The following is a 20,235-nucleotide window of genomic DNA, read 5'->3' on the forward strand; positions in this document are numbered from 1 at the left end:
TCAGACAGAAGGGTTTGGCCCAAGATTCAACCTCGGGAAAAGCAGTTAGCCAGAGCCAAAAACAGTCAGGTCAAGGTGCTTGTGCTTTGTTTAGTAGAGAAAGGACACCTCAGACAGAATATTTTTACAGAATTAAGACAATAAAACATTTAGAAGAATAATGAGTAATTTTTAAAAAAGGAGATTCAATATATATTGTATTCATTTCTTAAGGCTGCCATAACAAAACATCCCAGACTGGGTGGCTTAAACAACAGAATTTTATATTTATATGTAAATTTGTATTCTCATAGTTCTGGAGGCTAGACATCCAAGATATTAGCAGGCTTGGTGTCTCCTGAGGCCTCTCTCCTTGGCTTGCAGATGGTTGCCTTCTCATTGTGTCTTCACATGGCCTTTTCTCTGTGTGTGCCCATCCCTGGGGTTTCTTCCTTTTCTTTTAAGGACACCAGGCATATTGGATTAGGGCTCCATTCTTATAAGCTTCATTTAACTTTAATTACCTCCTTAAAGCTCCCATCTCCAAAATAGTCACTTTCTAAGGTACTGGAGATTAGGTTTCAACATACGATTTTGGTGGGAACACAATTCACTCCATAACAGGTATTAATTTAGATCAAATGTATTTTTTGACATACTGCCAAAAATTCTCTCTCCTGAAAAATATTTATTAACCTTGAACTCAGACTATGAATATTTACTTCCGTGGTGTACTGCAAGGCATGATTTCCCTCTCTGCACTCCAAGGAAAATGCTATCTGCCTTTGGAATAATCATTTAGGAGAGAGTGCATCTCCTCTCTCACAAAGCCTGCCCCAAAATGCTATAAGGATCAGATTTATACATTTCTATGTGGAGGAAGAGCCGATCTGGAGTCTGGAAATCAGAATTCTAATCATGGTTTTACCTCTATCTAGTTGGATAATCTAAGGAAAATTACCTCGCCTCTTTAGGACAAGGCAAATTCACCCTGCAGCATTCACTTGGGAAAGAGGTTCCCTTTCAACCTTTTTTGCTTAGGTTCAAAATATGTCAAAGATCATTTGTGCATTACTGTTTTCATGCAGTTCTTTTGTCATCATAGCTAACATTTGGATGGCATACAAAGTAGCAAACCGATCACTTTGGCAAGAGTCCAGAGTCTCTCATTAAACAAGATAAACAACTTAATATAGACTCTGATTTCAAGGGAGAGAAGAAGAGAACACAAAGATTTTTTTTTTTTAATTGGCACAAATGTTGTGGGTTATTTTTCCACTTCCTAACTAAATGTTTCTTTAAAGAAGAGAGTATCTCTTCCAAGTTTTGTTTTGTTTTGTTTTGTTTTTTTCCCTGAACGAGTCACTTTGCAGATTATCTGGGGGTTTTTGTTGGTGGTGGTGGTGGTGGGCTTTTTTTCTTTTGTCTTTTTGTTTTTTTAATCTTAAACAATGAACATTGATTTCTCACAGTTCTGGAGGCTGGGAAGTCCAAGATCAAGGGCCTGGCTGACTGGTGTCTGGTGAGGGTGTTCTTCCTGGTTTGCAGACAGACATCCTCTTGCTGTGTCCTCACATAGTACAGAGAAAGATCATCTTTCTCATGTCTCTTCCTTTTTTTGGTTGAAATATAGTTGATTTACAATATTGTGTTTCAGGTGTACAGCAAAGTGATTCAGTTATATCAATACATATATATTTTTTCTGATTCTTTTCCATTATACATTATTATAAGATATTGAATATAGTTCCCTGTACTATACAGTAAATCCTTGTTGTATATCTATTTTGTATATAGTGGTGTGCATCTGTTAATCCCATACTCCTAATTTATCCCTCCCCACCTCTTTCCCCTTTGGTAGCCACAAGTTTGTTTTCTACATTTGTGAGTCTGTTTCTGTTTTGTATATTCACTTGTAAAATTTTTTAGATTCCACATATAAGTGATATCACACAATATTTGTCTTTCTCTGTCTGACTTATTTCACTTAGTATGATAATCTCTAGGTCCATCCATGTTGCCGAAAATGGCATTATTTCGTTCTTTTTTTATGGCTGAGTAATATTCCATTGTGTATATGTACCACATCTTCTTTAACCATTCTTCTGTTGATGGACACTTAGGTGGCTTCCATGTCTTGGCTATTGTGAGTAGTGGTGCAATGAACATTGGCATGCATGTATCTTTTCAAATTAGAGTGTTCATCTTTTCTGGATATATGCCCAGGGGTGAGATTGCTGGATCATATGGTAACTCTTTTTAGTTTTTTAAGGAACCTCCATATTGTTCTCTATAGGGGCTGCACCAATTTACTTTCCCACCAACAGTGTAGGAGGGTTCCCTTTTCTCCACACCCTCTCCAGGATTCGTTATTTGTAGACTGTTTAATGATGGTCATTCTGACTGGTGTGAGGTGGCACCTCACTGTAGTTTTGATTTGCATTTATCTAATAATTAGCAATGTTGAGCATCTTTTAATGTGCCTGTTGGCCATCTGTGTGTCTTCTTTGGAGAAGTATCTATTTAGCTCTTCTGCCCATTTTTTAATTGGGTTGTTTGGTTTTTTTGACGTTAAGTTGTATGAGCTGTTTGTATATTTTGGAAATTAAGCCCTTGTTGTTTGCATCATTTGCAAATATTTTCTCTTGTTCCGTAGATTTTCTTTTCATTTTGTTTATGGTTTCCTTTGCTGTTCATTTAAGATTTTTCTTATTTTTTGAGGAAGGCCTGTGTGGCTAGGAAAACCCCTCTTAGGACTGCTTTTACTGCATCCCATAGATTTTGTATGGTTGTGTTTTCATTGTCGTTTGTTTTGAGGTGTCTTCTGATTTCCTCATTGACCCATTGGTTTTTTAGTAGCATGTTGTTTAGTCTCCATGTAATTTTTTTTTTTTCATTTTTCTTTCTGTGGTGGATTTCTAGTTTCACACTGTTGTGGTCAGAAAAGATGCTTGATATAATTTCTATCCTCTCAAATTTGTTGAGGCTTGTTTTGTGTCCTAGTATGTGGTCTATCCTAGAGAATGTTCTATGTGTGCTTGAAAAGAATGTGTATTCTGAGTTTTTTGGATGTAGTGTCCTGTAGATATCAATTAAGTCCAACTGTTCTATTTTTCATTTAGGATCTCTGTTGCCTTATTGATTTTCTGTCTGGAAGTTCTGTCCATTGATGTCAGCGGGATATTAAAGTCTCCTCCTACTATTATTGTATTCATGTCAATTTCTCCCTTTATGTCTGGTAGTATTTGTTTTATGCAATTAGGTACTCCTATATTTGGTGCATATATGTTAGCGAGTATAATATCCTCTTCTTATATTGACCCCTTTATCATTATATGGTATCCTTCTTTATCTTTCTTTATGGCCTTTGTTTTAAAGTCTATTTTGTCTGATACAAGTATTGCTACCCCTGCTTTCTTGTCATTTCCATTTGCATGAAACATATTTTTCCATCCTCTCACTTTCAATCTATGTGTGTCTTTCGCCCTAAAGAGGGTCTCTTGTAGGCAGCATAGTGTAGGTTCTTGTTTTAGTATCCAATCTGCCACTCTGTCTTTTGATCAGAGCATTTAGTCCATTGACATTTCAAGTAATTATTGATAAGTATGTACTTATTACCATTTTAAACCTTGTTTTCCAGTTGATTTTATAGTCCTTTGTTGCTTTCTTCTTTGTGTTTTTCCTTTTGTGGTTTGATGGTTTTCTTTTGTATTATGCTTGAGTTTCTTTTTTTTTTAATTTATTTATTTAATTAATTAATTTTTGGCTGCATTGAGTCTTCTTTGCTGCACGGGCTTAGTAGTTGTGGCATGCGGGCTCAGTAGTTGTGGCTCACGGGCCCAGTTGCTCCACAGCATGTGGGATCTTCCCAGACCAGGGCTCGAACCCGGGTCCCCTGCGTTGGCAGGCGGATTCTTAACCACTGCGCCACCAGGGAAGCCCGAGTTCCTTTCTTTTTGATTTTTGTGAATCTATTGTATGTTTTTGATTTGTGGTTACCCTGGTTTTCAAGTATGTGAACCCATAACTATATCTACTTGCTTTAGACTGATAGTCGTATAAGTTCAAGCACATTCTCAGAGATCTACATTTTCTCACTCTCCTCCACCACATTTTGTGATTTTGATGTCCTATTTTGTATCTTCATGTTTATCCTTTTGCTGTTCATTGTAGTTATAATTGCTTTCAGAAAAAAATTTAATTGTTTTTTAATCTGTGTACTAGCTTATTTAAGTGATCTTCAATCCTTTTGTATATTTGCCTTTCCTATTGTGATTTGCCCTTTCCTATAGAGTCTTGCTTCTTTTCTATTTAGAGGGGATCTTTCAATATTTCTTTTAGTTTAGGTTTAATATTGCTGTATTCTTTTAGTTTTTGCTTGTCCGAGAAATTCTTTCTCTCTTTTTCTATTCTAAATGATAATCTTGCTGGGTAAAGTGTCCTAGGTTGCATGTTTTTCCCTTTCAGTACTTTGACTATATATTGCCACTCCCTTCTGGCCTTCAGTGTTTCTGTAGAGAAATCAGCTGATAGCCTTATGGGAGTTCCCTTGTAATTAACTGTTTTCCTCTTGCTGCCTTTAGCATCCTCTTTATATCTTTAACTTTTGACATTTTAATTATAATATATCTTGGTGTAGATCTGTTTGGGTTCATCTTGTTTGGGACCCTCTGTGCTTCCTGTACCTGGGTATCTGTTTCCTTCTTTAGATTTGAGAAGTTTTCAGCCATAATTTCTTCAAATACATTTTTGATCCCCTTTTCTCTTCTCCTTCTGGAATCCCTATTATGTGTAGGTTGGCATGCTTTTTTAAAAATTGAGGCATAGTTGATATATAATATTATATTTATAAGTTTCAGGAGGTTATCTGTGTTTTGACAGCCTTCTTATGGGCAGGGTATAGAGAGAGGTGTTGTATGGCAATTCATCAAATATTAGAACCTAAAAAGGGCCTTCATTTTTTATAAAGGACAAAAACACAAAAACCTGATGTCCTGAAAATTTGCTGACCAAATCCAGATATAGTCAAAGATAGTACTAGGTCATTGCCATGTCTCCCCAGCTAAAATATGTGCTATTTCCATCAGAGACAGTAATGCATGCTTCTTTACATTTCCCTTAAGCCCCAGGCAACTGCTGGGCACATGTAATACTCTATAAATACTTGTATATCAACAGTGCCATTATTCTAAAATGGTGGTAGAGGCTAAGAGCATTAAAATCCTCAAAAGAAGGACAGGTGTTAATTTAATAACCCTCAGAACCATGTAAAATTATTTTTAAAAATTAATATAGTTTGGCAAAATAATTGCTAAATCCAATGGTATCATGAAGAAAAGCAACCATGTTATTATACAGCGTACTGTGATATAGAATATAATAAATCTTTTAGATCTAGAGAGAACCATAGGGATGATCTAGTACCAACTCTTAATTTTGAAGTTAAAAAAACCAAAGAAAAGACAAGAGTATCCAAGACTCTGTTGAAGAAGGTGAGAGGGCTTTTTATAGAAGACAGTGTAGCATTCCCATGGCAATAGGCAAATAGATCAATGAACAAAACTGGGAACTCAAAAAAGACCTATGCATATATAGATGCTCAATATGTGACAGAGTTAGTATTTAAGATGGACAGGAAAAGGGTGGATTTATCAATAAAAGATTGTGGGACAGTTGGCTATCCATATGGAAGGGACTGGGATATACTACCACACTCCATACCAAAATAAAGAAAAAAAAATCAATTCCAGGTGATTGAAAGCATAAGTGTTAAGACCTAAATAAATGGAGTTGTTTTTTTTTTTTTAATTACCTTTAATGGCTTTTTTTTTTTTTTTAATTTTTGGCTGTGTTGGGTCTTCGTTTCTGTGCGAGGGCTTTCTCTAGTTGTGGCAAGCGGGGCTACTCTTCATCGCGGTGTGCGGGCCTCTCACTGTCGTGGCCTCTCTTGTTGAGGAGCACAGGCTCCAGACGCGCAGGCTCAGTAGTTGTGGCTCACAGGCCTAGTAGCTCTGCGGCATGTGGGATCTTCCCGGACCAGGGCTCGAACTCGCGTCCCCTGCATTGGCAGGCGTATTCTCAACCACTGCGCCACCAGGGAAGCCCCCTAAATGGAGTTTTATACCATATTCATAACTTGGAGTAGGAAAGGATTTCTTAAACAAGACATAAAGCACAAGCCATAATGGAATAGATTAATAAATTTTACTATATAAAAATTGACTATCTGCTTATCAAAATACATCATTTAGAGAGTGCAAAGAAAATCCACAACAAATACCAGAAGATATCTGCAACATATACAAACAACAAAAGACATGAATCCTGAATACACGAAGATTTTTCATGAACTGTTAAGAGTAAAATAATCCAATAGAAAAAGAATGTTAAAAAAATTTGAACAGTTACTGCATAGAAGATGGATCGCTAAATGAACAATAACATATCAAGAGATCCTAAGTGTTATTATAAGGAAATGCAAATTATGCCACAATAGCTTCCCATTATACACCAAACAGACTGATAAAATCTTCTACAATACCAAGTGTTGGTGAACAAGCAGTTTGGCAGGAACTCTTTTACTGCAGATAGAATTACCAATTGGTACTAACATTTGGAAACTTTCCTTATCAAAGTGACATGAACATAACCTACAATCCAGGTAAGTGGGTATGTGCATTAGGGCACATGTATAAGAATGTTCATGGCAGCACTATCAAAAAAGTAAGAAACCACCCAAAAGCCTTTTAACAGTTAAGTGGATAAATTGTGGAATATTTATATAATGGAATATTTAAAAGCAATGAGAATTTTAACAAACTGCAGCTTCATATATCACCATGAATGAATCTTAAACATAATAAGATTGAGTGAAAGAAGCAAGTCACAAAAGAACATTTACTATATGATCCCATGTACATAGAATTCAGGCAGTAAAACTATATATTTTTTAAAGCAAGAAACTAAGGCTCACAAAAGTCAAGATAGTTCTTTTCTCTGGGAGCAATGAGAGTACACAGGGAGTGTCCAAGTTACTAGACAAGGTAATTTATAGAAAAATGCTTAATACCCAGAAGACTTACTTATATGAGAAATAGTCTCCTACATCTTTCTACAAACTATCTGCACAATGGGAGAAAAGACAACATTTCTGGGAAAACAACTAAGACTGGGAATCCATCCAATTGTTTAAAACTACTGATCAAATCCAAATTGACAAACACTTTTTTAATAGAAATGATTTTGAAGTTAAAACATTATATTAAATGGAATCATAAACTAAAGGTATTTTGTGGAGAAATGCAAGTGAGAAAAATTATTAATACCAAGTTGCTCTTTTTTCCTAACACCCTTCCGCAATGTTGCTCTCTCTCTCTCATTGCTGAGGGCAAAGCTGACATGGTCTTGGTTCATTCCTTTCCTTTATACTCCTTCGTTTCTTATTTGGTCAACATATAAGATTACATTCAGTAAGTTTGGAAAGAACCTTAACACCACCAATAACCCTTGTCTTTGAAGAATGGAGAAACAAGCTGATTAGCTCAGTTATAAATACACTTTCCAACAAAAACAAACGTGTGTCCCATTTCTTGTTTAGCAGGAATTATTTTTGTTTCATAAAACGTAGTTTTATGACATCCAATTTTTTCAGCTTTATTAAGAAATAATTGACATACTTCACTGTATAAATTTAAGGCATACAGCATGATGGTTTGACTTACATATACTGTAAAATGATTACCGTAATAGGTTCTGCTAACATACATCTTGTCATATAGATACAAAGAAAAGAAAAGAAAGGGAAAAAGAAAAAAGGAAAAAAATTTTCTCCTTGTGATGAGAACTCTTAGAATTTACTCTCTTGACAATTTTCCTATTTATCATACAGCAGTGTTAGCTGTAGTCATCATGTTGCACATTTCTTCCCTAGTACTTATTTATCCTATAACTGGAAGTTTATACTTTTTAACTACCTTCTCCCAATTCCCCCTCCCCACACCCTCCTCCTCTGGTAACCACAAATCTGATCTCAATTCTCTATGAGCTTTTTTTTTTTTTTTTAAGATTCCGCATATATGTGAGATCATACAGTATTTTTCTTTCTATATATGACATTCAATTTTAATTAAAATGGAAATTTATTAAAGTGGACTGATCAATTCTAAAAATAATGTGGATAAAATATAGACCTTTTATGTTGTTTTTAAAAGAAATTAGCATTTATGCATTCATAAGTGAAACAAAATATAGTAATACCTTGGTATATTTTACTCCTTGATACAGTTTGTATAGAACATGATTTTCTTCCACTAAACATGTAGGGTAAATTGACCATTTCTGTCTGTATGAAGGCGAGAATATTGAATAATCTCCTCTGAACTGAGAAGGGACTTTGAGGCTGAAAAATGAAGCGGGCAACTACATAAAGTGCAATTATGAAGTTTATTGTGGGTAACTTACATACAGGCAGGATCAGGTAGAAGATGATCCAGAGGCATTCGAAACTGCACTCCATGCCGCTGAAAGGGATACGGGGGGATTCAAAGGGGCCAAAGCTAAAGATAGAATCTAACTACCAGTGAGAGTCAGAAGCACCAACATGAAATGGGGGTTTTTCCTCCCACCCTGGGCTGTCTCATAACCATTAATCATCTGCGTCAGCTATAGGTATTTTTCCAGTTTTCATATCAGATGAAAGCAAGGGTAAAAGTTGATAGGCAACTTCCCTGTGGGCGCATTCCTTGTGACTAGGCTAAAGCTGTCATGCAAAGAGGGAGGGGGTAGGACTTTGGGCCTAATGTGGAGCTAACAAAATGGGGTTGTCACCCATACATATCCCAGGGAGCTGAAAGGTCTCTGCTTTAACCTATTTCTAGTCTTGTTCCAAAACACCTGATGTGTGTCAAAGATGTTTATCAGTTACACCTCAAAGGAAACTCAAGAGTCAACTGCCCTGAATGGTTCCAACCTAACTGAAAGAGCAGCTCCTATGCAGAGGAAACCTACAAGTCTCCTCAAGGGGCCCTTGCTTCATTATCATGCTAAGATCTCTGACCAAAGTGGGGACTTGTGCTTTTCTAGGCACAATGAGTGCTGGGTGCAAGGGAGCCTGAGGGACTGAGATGCCCCCAGCTGTTTATGGAAACCTCTGCCCTTTTCCTCAGTTTCGGATGATGCATGTGCCTCTCAACCCTTAGAAGTCCCCCACTTCCCTCCCTTCGGGGAGAAGATGTCTAAGCTGTCTTTAGAGCACAAGCTCTCCCTTCTCCATCCTTGATCAATGAATAAATTTTCCGCTCCGCTTTGTTGAAGCTGGTCTCGTTTAACTGGCATGAGCTACTCCAGGCAAGGGAAGGACCCAGCTGGGGTCCACATGATCCAAGAGGGCCAGTAACAGAGTCAGTGTGGTTCAGCCACATACTGTCTTTCCAGACAGTGCATTCTTCAGTAATGGCATAGTCTTGATATTGCCAAAAGAAATGGATTTTTCCTGTCTTTAGAGCTATTTTACTACTATACTTAGAAACTTTTTGATTTTACAATCACTGTATTATGTGCTTGGGTGATATGTTCATCATATTCCAGCAGTATTGGAAATCAATATACTTCTTTTTAAAGGAACTCATTCATCTATTATTAAAAGGAGATGACTGAAAAGTAATAAAAATCACACTTAGCTATTATGGAAATTTACTCCAATTTCTTTCATTGAGAGATTAACTATTGGTTTGGCCACAAAGTTCATTCGGTTTTTCTCCATAAGCTAGCTCTAGTAGCGCTTAGCTGTCTTTAACTTCATTTGAACCAATTTTGTTAGATTGTATTGTGACAGCTGTCATATCAGCATGCAATTTTTAAAAACTTATCAAAATTGGTGAATTTTTGTATAGCCATTTTAATATTGAAGATGGAAGGAAAAAAGCAACACTTTTGGCATATTATGCTTTATTATTTCGGGAAAGGTAAAAATGCAACTGAAACACAAAAAAAGATTTGTGCAGTATATGGAGAAGGTGCTGTGACTGATCACATGTGTCAAAAGTGGTTTGCGAAGTTTCATGCTGGAGATTTCTCACTGGAAATCGATGCTCCACGGTCAGGTAGACCAGTTGAAGTTGATAGCGATCAAATTGAGACATTAATTGAGAGGAAGTGGGAAAAAGCTGACATACTCAAAACATCCAAATCAAGCGTTGAAAATCATTTGCACCAGCTTGGTTATGTGAATCGCTTTGATGTTTGTGTTCCACATAAGTTAAGCGCAAAAAACCTTCTTGACCATATTTCTACATGAGATTCTCTACTTAAACGTAATGAAAATGTTGCGTTTTTAAAACAAATTGTGACGGGTAATGAGAAGTCGATACTGTACAATAATGTGGCACAGAAGAGATCGTGGGGCAAGTGAAATGGACCACCAACAACCACACCAAACACTGGTCTTCATCCAAAGAAGGTGATGTTGTGAATACGGTGGGATTGGAAGGGAGTCCCCTATTATGAGCTTTCTCCGGAAAACCAAACAATGAATTCCAAGAAGTACTGCTCCCAATTAGACCAACTGAAAGCAGCACTCGACGAAAAGCGTCCAGAATTAATCAACAGAAAATGCAGACTCTTCCATCAGGATAATGCAAGACCACATGTTTCTTTGATGACCAGGCAAAAACTGTTACAGCTTGGCTGGGAAGTTCTGATTCATCCACTGTATTCACCAGACATTGCCCCTTCGGGTTTCCATTTATTTCGGTCTTTACAAAATTCTCTTAATGGAAAAAATTTCAGTTCCCTGGAAGACTGTAAAAGGCACCTGGAAAAGTTCTTTGCTCAAAAAGATAAAAAGTTTTGGGAAGATGGAATTATGAAGTTGCCTGAAAAAAGGCAGAAGGTAGTGGAACAAAACAGTAAATACATTGTTCAATAAAGTTCTTGGTGAAAATGAAAAATGTGTCTTTTATTTTTACTTGAAAACAGAAGGAACTTTTTTGGCCAACCCAATACACCTCGGTCTGGAAAGGACTCAGACACAACCTTGCCATTTTGTTTTACCTCTGCTTTACTGTGGAGCCTCCTGTTACTATCACAAATATGACTGCTAACCGCCTGACTTGCATTATGACTTTCCTGGGCCCCAGGTACTTTTGCTTTCCCAGGCTCCTTATTCTATTAAAAAAATATTATGGTTTATGACTACATTGGTAAAAAGACAATTATAAGCCAGGTTGGATTCATTATTATTACATTCATATTTTTCCTTCTGATTCTAGAAGAAATTAAAGTTAATACATTTTCCTGGGCCCCTAAAAGTTTTGTGGTCCTTAGGCACTGTGCCTGCTGTGATTGGTAGCTAAGTCAGCCCTGCTAAAAGCAGCCAGTCCTTGTAAGTGCAGGCATGGTGTTAACTCAGTTACATGCTTTGTCTTATTTAACCTCCACACAAATCATATGACATAAATGTTAGTGCTATTCCCACTTTACAGATGAGAAAACCACAGCCTAAAGAAGTCCCAGAGGAAGTAACCACAGTGCCCTGAATCAAATCCAGGCCCTCCTTTTTAGGAAGCCCAAGGCCTTTATCACTACACCAGAGGACCTTCCAGGGATTGAAAGCTCAATAGTTTACTAACCCAGAGAGTGACCTGGCTAGACCAATAGTGAGGCACAAAATAGGCTGTTTCTTCACTTCTGAGATCAACCTCTATGCCAACTTCTTCACCAGTTATAAAACCCTGCAATAACAAAACACAGACTGACAACCAGTGATTCAGATACTGGATATGATTCAAATGCGATCAACCTGGCTTTTCACACACCAGAAGTCTTCCTTGAGAGACAAAGCCTAGAGTTGCTGGATTTTAAAATAATCTTAGAATTGTTACTATCCTACGAATAAATTCTCCTCAGGCATCCTAAATTAAATTCACTTTGGAAAACAAAAGACATTTTCAATGTGTAGTCATCAGATTCCAGATATCCCTCTTCCCATCCCCCCATGGAAGTTCTCTGCCTCATTTTTTGCGAAGTGATCCAGGTCAAGAAGAGAAACAGATCCCTGTGCAGAGCTGTAGAGCTACCTGGCAGGAAACATCAGAGTGGTGTCCAGGAAAAAGGAAAGAAAAGAAACCTATTAGGACATAATAAATTGGCTTCCATAACCCAAAGGAAATGAGACCATGATCCATTTCAGTCAAGGGGCAAGCAAAATAACTCAGCCTGAGTCTCCACAGGTACATCTGACAGAATGATTAACCTTGGTCCCAATCGGACATAGTGACCTCCATTAGTTAGATAATGGAGGTGCAAACAGATCATGCGCCTTTATTTCCTGGCCAATTACACAGCCCTATTTTCCTCTGTTCAGTAGAAGTGACCTAAAAGCCTTTGAGGCACCAGTCAACAAGGTGTCTGGATACAACAGCCCTTCAAAATGTATTCTATTCTCTGTGGAGAAAATATCCTACAGCCAAAGGCTGCCGTTTTACAGACCGGCAAAGATTGTTTATCTAGACTCTTGAATGCAAAGAGGAAGCCTATTTCCTTACTGGCATTTGCAGTGGAATTTCCTCTTTCAGACAACAATGGATGTAGTCCACTAGGCAGAATACATTGTGGGTGGGACTCTTTCTATGGTGGACTCTGTATTTTCATTTCCATAGCTTTGTGAGTTTGAAAGTCAAACAGGACTTATAATTTGGTTACTTTTTAAGGTAAAATATTAGTTTTTAGTTAAAATTCTATCTGTGAATGTCTGTGAAGACAAGAAAAAATTGGGACAGGGTAATTCCCCACAGATGACCAAATGTTCTTTCCTGGAGAAAGAAGAAAGTTTGCAAAACCCACTGAAACACAGCAAGAGCCTTGGTGAATGTGAAAAACGTTATAAACAGTGCCAGCTTTATACTCAGTGCCAGCTTAATGCTGAGATCAGCACCAAAGGTCTCTGCCCTCAAGCGTCTCACAGCCTGTCTGGCAGCTGTCTGAGGCTTGGTTCTGCCTTCCCATGACAGAACAGAAAAGGGGCAGGGACTAACTTATTGAGAAACCAAGCTAGCCCCAGACCTCCTTTCCCATATATATATGCTTATCGCCTGCTTAAAAACAGACTTCCTGGCCTTAGATTCTCCACCAGCTTTGCCTGGGACACTGCCCAGTTGTGGTATCTGGGACCTGGTGTAGGCTGAACTGTCATATGTGATACATTATGGAAACCCCTCACCCTCTCCAGAACCATTTGCTGTGCCTGATCGACCTTTTAGGCCTGCCCTCCAGGGCCAGGGCCTGCCAATTAGGCACACCTCCTCCAGGAAGCCCTCTAAGCATCCACACATGCCCACTTCCTTCCAGCACCAATGCCACAGCATGGGGCTCCTGCCAGTCCCTTTGTCTCTCTCTCTCTTTCTTTTCATCCCTTCATACAAACATGTACTGCTTACTTACTACGTGCTAAGAACTCATAGCACTGGGAACCAAAGACACCAGGATGGGCCTCTGACAAGCAGACAACATTGTGAGGGAGTCCAACCCATAATAAATTTTAAATGCAATAAAGCGTCACAGGTTCCTTGAAAACAAAGGGACAAAGAACAAAGCAAGGAAGTGTATATTCTACAAGTATGGGGAGGAGGATAGAAAACTGTTCCCCCAGCAGTATGGAGGTTCCTTAAAAAGCTAAAAACAGAGCTACCATATGATCCTGCAATCCCACTCCTGGGCATATAACTGGAGAAAAACATGACCTGAAAGGATACATGCTCCTCAATGTTCATGCAGCCCTGTTCACAATAGCCAAGACATGGAAGCAACCTAAATGTCCAGTGACAGATGAATGGATAAAGAAGATGTGGTATATATGTGTGTGTGTATATATATATATATATATATATACACACACACACACACACACATATAATGGAATATTACTCAGCCATTAAAAAGAATGAAATAATGCCATTTACAGCAACATGGATGGACCTACAGATTGTCATACTGAGTGAAGTAAGTCAGGCAGAGAAAGACAAATATGTATAATATCGCTTATATGCGGAATCTAAAAAAAAAAGATGCAATGAACTTAATTACAAAACAGAAACAGACTCACAGACTTAGAGAACAAACTTATGGTTACAGGGCGGGGGTGGGAGCAGGGAAGGATAGTCAAGGAGTTTGGGATTGACATGTACAAGCTGCTATATTTAAAATAGATAACCAACAAGGACCTACTATATAGCACAGGGAACTCTGCTCAATATTCTGTAACAACCTAAATGGGAAAAGAATTAGAAAAAAACCAGATACATGTATATGTATAACTGAATCACTTTGCTGTACACCTGAAATTAACACAACCCTGTTAAGCACCTATATTCCAATGTAAAATAAAGAGTTAAAAAAAAAGAACTGTTCCCCCAGGAGTTTACACTTGCATGGCCTTTTCCCTCTTCCAACAAGTAAACTTCCTGGTCCTTGTTTATCAGCCTCTCAGGATTAAACTTAACTGACCCTGTCAGTCTTCTGAGCAGCAGGGCTAATGGCAAAAAGCCCGGAGGAAGGAGAAGAAGCCACTCGTATCTCATTTGCATCCTCGGGCCTACCCTGAATACCACACAACTGTTAGAACCCCAGCTTTACAGGGAGAAATTTCAATCAGAGAGGTTAACTGGCCTGCCCAAGAGCACACAGATCTCCTTCTGAAATGCATGACCAAACACCCCTCAACAGTCTTACAGGGCTACTTGATCTTTTCCTACTCTCCAGTCTGTGGCTCTTCTGCTCTGAAATGGGGAAAGAAGACAGCTGCCGCCAGGGGAGCAGGGGCATGGCGGCCAGGTTCAACTTTCCGACAGGAGTGAGAGCGTAGCGTCTAGGGCTGGGGCCTGCACGCTGTGTGGGTAGGGAAGGGCAAGCACAGAACTACTTCCTCAGGTCCTGATGGTTTCACTTTCACACTGTTTCTGATTGTATCTCTTTAAACATACATTACTATTTAACAAGCAGCACGTTTCTTTAAAATCAGTGTGAAGGGGCCACTTCTGGATGCTGTGCTCAGGGAGAGTCGCTGTGCTTCCTGCTCCCTAATGCCCTCTCCTATCTGAGTTCATCTCCACTTCTGCTTTTTGCAGAGGCGCTGGAAGTCCTCGCATCACCCAGCACAGCTCATGAGGGCTACCTGGAGGACCGAGCCATACCCTAACCCTCTATTGGCAGTAGCCCCCTTCTATCTGAGAAGGCCTTTCTTTCTGTTTGATATACCAGTTGGCGATGTTCGTTTATTATTTCCACTTAAAAAGAAGCCGCCTTATCCATCCACCCAGCTACTTACCCAAGATTCATCGCTAGGAAAACTGTAGCTCCCAGGTTGCCCAGAATGGTCCTGGTTTATGCTTTTGGTCCCAGCATAGTTATAAATGGTACCATCTTTTACCACCCAAAACAACCCAGTTTGGTAGATAAATTATTTGGTCACCCTATGTATTGAGTATGTAATATGATCACTGTAATAGATCCTAATGATGCAATGATACATAAAACAAGTTTTCTCCCTCCTGGGATCTCACAAACTCAAGAACCTGATCTCTAGCATGTACAGGGACCTCTGAGCGGGTATTGTCATTGATGGCTCACCCCAACCTTTCTTTCCTTCTTGGTGCCTCAGCCCCAGTTACTCAGTGTCTCTGTGGTATTCTCTCACCCACTTGGCTGCCAAGCCTTTCTCCCTCAGTGTCCCACAAGAACCCACACACCTTTCAGTGTCTCATGGGGACATTCCTGTGTGGTCCTTCCATGTCCTACATGGGCCTGTGTGCCTGTCCATTACCCACATGGGTGTCATTCTGTGTTCCACTAATGTCTCCTGTGAACAATTCCATGTGCCTCTTCAGTGTCCAATTGAACCAGTGTTTTCCTTTTGTCTCATGTGGTTGCCACTTTGTACCCATCCATTATCCCATGTGGATATTCCTGTGGGTCCTTCTAGAGTTGCATGTGGACCTATGAATACCCCTTCAGCAATGAAGACTCCGCTAGTGGTCCCCAACGTGAAGGCTGCAGGTCCTGGAGGGTAACAGAGTAGCAAGGGGTCTTTGGGTGTATATGTGTGCAGGGGAAATTTTGTGAATGGTTAAAAATGGCTCCTCCTATTTAAAAAGATTCTGCCTCAGAGCCACCTGGTAAATCAGTTTAAAAAAAAAAAAAAGTAGATTCCTAGAATTCATACTAGACCTACTGAATCTGGATTACTAAAATTGAGACCAGGAATTTTCATTTTAAACACGTTCCCTGGTGCTATGGTCTGAATGTTTGTGTGACTCACAAATTCATATGTTGAAGCCTAGTACCTAATGTCATGGTATTAGGTGTGCCTTTGAGAGGCCATTAGGTCATGAACGCAGAGTCCTCATGAATGGAATTAGCATTTTTATAAAAGAGGCTCAAAAGAACTCTCTCCCCAAGAGGGGGGCCACACAGAGAGCCCCCTGTTAGGGCAATACTCAGCAGAGTTATGGAAGTAGTGTCACTCCTGTGACCCCAAACAGGTAGAGGCACCAACACTGCAATGGGAGCTTCAGGCACACCACCCAGGCACAGAGATCCTCAGGGACAGGACCATTCACAGCCATGGGATCAGGGCCACCCAGAGCCTTGGCAGCCCAAGCTCTGCCCCAGTAGAGCCAGAAGATACTGGATTTTAATTGGTATTTTTAAAAGGATGATTTGGGAAAAAAAAAAAAAAAAGGATGCTTTTGATGTGCAGTTTGTGTTGAGAACCACCAGTTTGGCCCTCTTGTCTTCTATTACCTCTCCTCTCTATGAAATATCTTCTCTTTTTCTTCCTAACAAAATTCTGATTTTGTTCATTTATCTATCCTTATTCTCCATGCTCCATGCAGTTCCCTTCCTCAGAAGAGGCTAATCCCACTCTTGATGGCAGGAGTTATTTCTCATTGTTAATTAATGCTTTTTGTTATAAGAAATCTCAGAATCTTGAGGAAAGAACATGTGGCCAAAATAATAAATACATACACACACAAATATATATATACATACACACACAAAGGTCAACATAAAAAGATGCTCAACATCATTAGCCATTAGGGAAATACAAAATAAAACCATAATGAGACACCACTTCACATCCACTTCAGTGGCTATAATCATAAAAACTGGCAATATCAAATGTAGGTGAAGATATGGGGCAACTGAAACTCTCATACATTGCTTATTAGAGTGAGAAATGCTACAACCACTTGGGAAAGCTTCTGACTGTTTCTTAAAAAATTAAACACATATGCTGTGACTGGAAATTATATTCTTAGGCACTTACCCAAGGAAAAGCTTTTGCGCAAAAAGGCTTATATGAAAACATTCAAAGCAGCTTTATTCATAATTACCCAAAACTGAAAACAGTCCTAATGGCCATCAACAGGAGAAAGGATAAGCAAATTATGGAATAATGCTCATCAATAAAAAGGAACTACTAACACATGCAAAACAGGATAAATCTTAAAAACATTATATTTAGAAAAAAACCCAGAAAGCGGCTGCCTTGGGTGGGTGGGGTTTAACTGGAAAAGTGTATAAAGGGACTTTCTGGAGCAATGAAAATATTCCATTGTTTGGAGTAGTGGTTACACAGATGTATACAAATCTTTCAAAACTTACCTAACTGAACATCTGGATCTGTGCGTTTATTTTAATGTTAATTACACCATACACACAAGCACATGCACACACACACACACACATTCTGTTCATTTTGCTGTCTAAAACAAGCCAGACACGAAAAGAATACATATTGTATGATTCAAGCTGGAAATTAATGTGTGGTGATAGAATTCAGAAATAGCTGCTATGGGGTGGGGTAAAGAGTGACTGGAAAAGGATACAGGATAATTTTCTGGGGCTATCACATTGGTTTATATCTTGATTGGAGTGATGGTTACAAAATTTCATATGCCAAACTCATTGTCCTTTGTGTGTCAATTTGGCTGGGCCACAGTGCCCAGATATTTGGTCAAACATTATTCTAGATGTTTCTGTCAAGGTGTTTTGGGGATGAAATTAACATTTAAATTGGTGGATTTTGAGTAAAGCAGATTGCCCTCCATAATGTGGGTGGGCCTCATCCAATCAGTTGAAGTCCTTAATAGAACAAAGACTGACCTCCCTAAGCAAGAAGGAATTCTGCCAGTTGATGGCCTTCAGACTCAAACTGCAACAACAGCTCTTTCCTGGGTCTCCAGCCTGCCAGCCCACCCTGCAGACTTTGGACTTGCTGGACTTCCTCCATAATCACATGAAAGCCAATTCCTTAAAATAAATATATATACACATCCTATTGATTCTGTTTCTCCAGAGAACCCTGACAAATACAAATCTTATACTGAAAATCTACACATTTTATTATAATTGAAAAAAGATCAGGGAATATTCAGAGTGTGCAGGAAAAGCATGTCTTTCTCACTTTTAGAGATGAACAAAATAGCATATAGCCTGATGACAAATTGAAATTATAATGGCGTCATCACAGTTCGGGTATACAAAAATGAAGTCTGGTGGCCATTGAGGATCTGGTCTCAGACAGAGCTCTGCACCATTGAAACTTGAACTTTCTTTGAGCTGTCTGACACCCAAGAATGCCACCAGCCATATTCAGAACAACACCTGCCAGCTGCAAACTTCTAGTCTCAAGGTCTCCCCTTGTAACTATGCAACCATTACGGACCCAACCAATCCTTACTTAACAAGCACTCTTACTTTTTGTCAGCTCCAATTATAATTCTTAATAAACAGCTCATGTAACTAACTGTAACCTTGAAGTTTTTGCCTTTATAAGCCTCCCCCATTTTGTAGTCCAGTGGAACACAATTCAGATGCTTCTTGAATCTATGTCTCTCGGGCTGCAGTCCTAACAAATCCCAAATAAACACCTTTTCATTTCAATCAGTTCTCTGTGTCTAAAATTTTGGTTAACAAGCTCCAATTTCTGTGGCATCCATTATATAACTGTCCTAGCCCATTTGGGCTCCTATAACAAAATGCCACACACTGGGTAGCTTATCCACAACAGAAATGTACTGGTCACAGTTCCGGAGTCAGGGAAGTCCAAGATCAAAACGCCAGCATGGTCATATTTTGGTAAAGACCCTCTTCCTGGTTCAGAGCTGGCAATTTCTCTCTGTGTCCTCACATGGTAGAAGGGGCTAGGGAGCTCTGTGGGGTCTCCTTTATGAGAGCACTAATCCCATTCATTAGGGCTCCACCCTCGTGACCTAATCCCCTCCCAAAGACCTTATCTTCAAATACCATCATCTTTGGGGGCTAGGATTTCAACATATAAATTGGAGGGTGTAGGGAGGGAAACAAATATTCAGACCATAGGCATAACTTTGAAGGGAGCAGCCTTAGGGTGAAGCCAGACTATGGAAGAATGTGAGGAGAAAAGAAACTGAGTCTGAGTGACACTGTGGATTTCCAGGGCCAAGCATTGGGGAAATGTGCCCTACATCTTAGATGTACTGTTAGATGAGCTGATAACTTCTGTTGTTTGAAGTGGACGTTTATCTTTTACATTGGCTGCCCAGCGTGCCACCTCCTCTTTCCTATGTTAGGAGTTTCCCACTTTATGAACAGCCCACCTCTCACCAGAGAAGCTATAAATATCAGATACTCACCTTGTTATTCTCCCTTGAAGTTAGGGTGTAACATGCACTAAACAGATGCACAAACACACACAAGAATCAGAATCTAATGGTGAATCACGGAGTTGCACGGAGCTAAAGCAGAGGCTGAGCATTTCTGTTCTGTAGGTTTTGATCAGTGGCCACTGCGTTCAATTTCCAGAAACAGCAGTATCACTGGCATCTGATGTCTAGTGCACGTGGCATCTGTGGTGTATGTATCCTGTGGCAGCAGCAGTTACACTGCAACCGGAAGGGCTGTGTGGTTAGATTTTGGTGATCCTGTGACATCTCCAAATCTATTTCTGGCTACCCCACCTCCACCAGGATTCTAGCTACCCAATATCCTTTTAATAAACTGCTTTTTCTATTTCAGCTTGTCTCAATTGGCTTCAGTTGCTTGGCACTAAAACCCCAACTGAAATTTTGGTGAAGCTCTTGTAAGTAGCATTCTCTATTAATTGCAGTTAAAAGTATTCTATTGATAAATGATGCCCAGTCCTATATTCTATTAATTATCTATTGCTACAATGCTCTGTGGCCAACAACTCAGTGGATTAAAACAACAATTATTTATTCT

The 20,235-nt window shown here is 39.2% G+C and overlaps 1 long non-coding RNA gene across 1 annotated transcript; it reads right to left on the minus strand.

Moving 5' to 3' along the window:
* Window positions 1-1,988: 1,988 nt before the first annotated feature.
* On the minus strand, window positions 1,989-13,822 carry LOC309629811. Its single transcript, XR_014245232.1, has 2 exons — window positions 8,440-13,822; window positions 1,989-6,085 (listed from the first exon to the last, which is right to left on the minus strand). It is a non-coding gene; the product is annotated as an uncharacterized lncRNA (long non-coding RNA).
* Between the last annotated feature and the right edge of the window lie 6,413 nt (window positions 13,823-20,235).

The sequence above is a fragment of the Balaenoptera borealis genome, assembly GCF_965194805.1.
Source record: "Balaenoptera borealis genome assembly, chromosome: 5".
In the NCBI taxonomy this organism is placed as follows: Eukaryota; Metazoa; Chordata; class Mammalia; order Artiodactyla; family Balaenopteridae; genus Balaenoptera; species Balaenoptera borealis.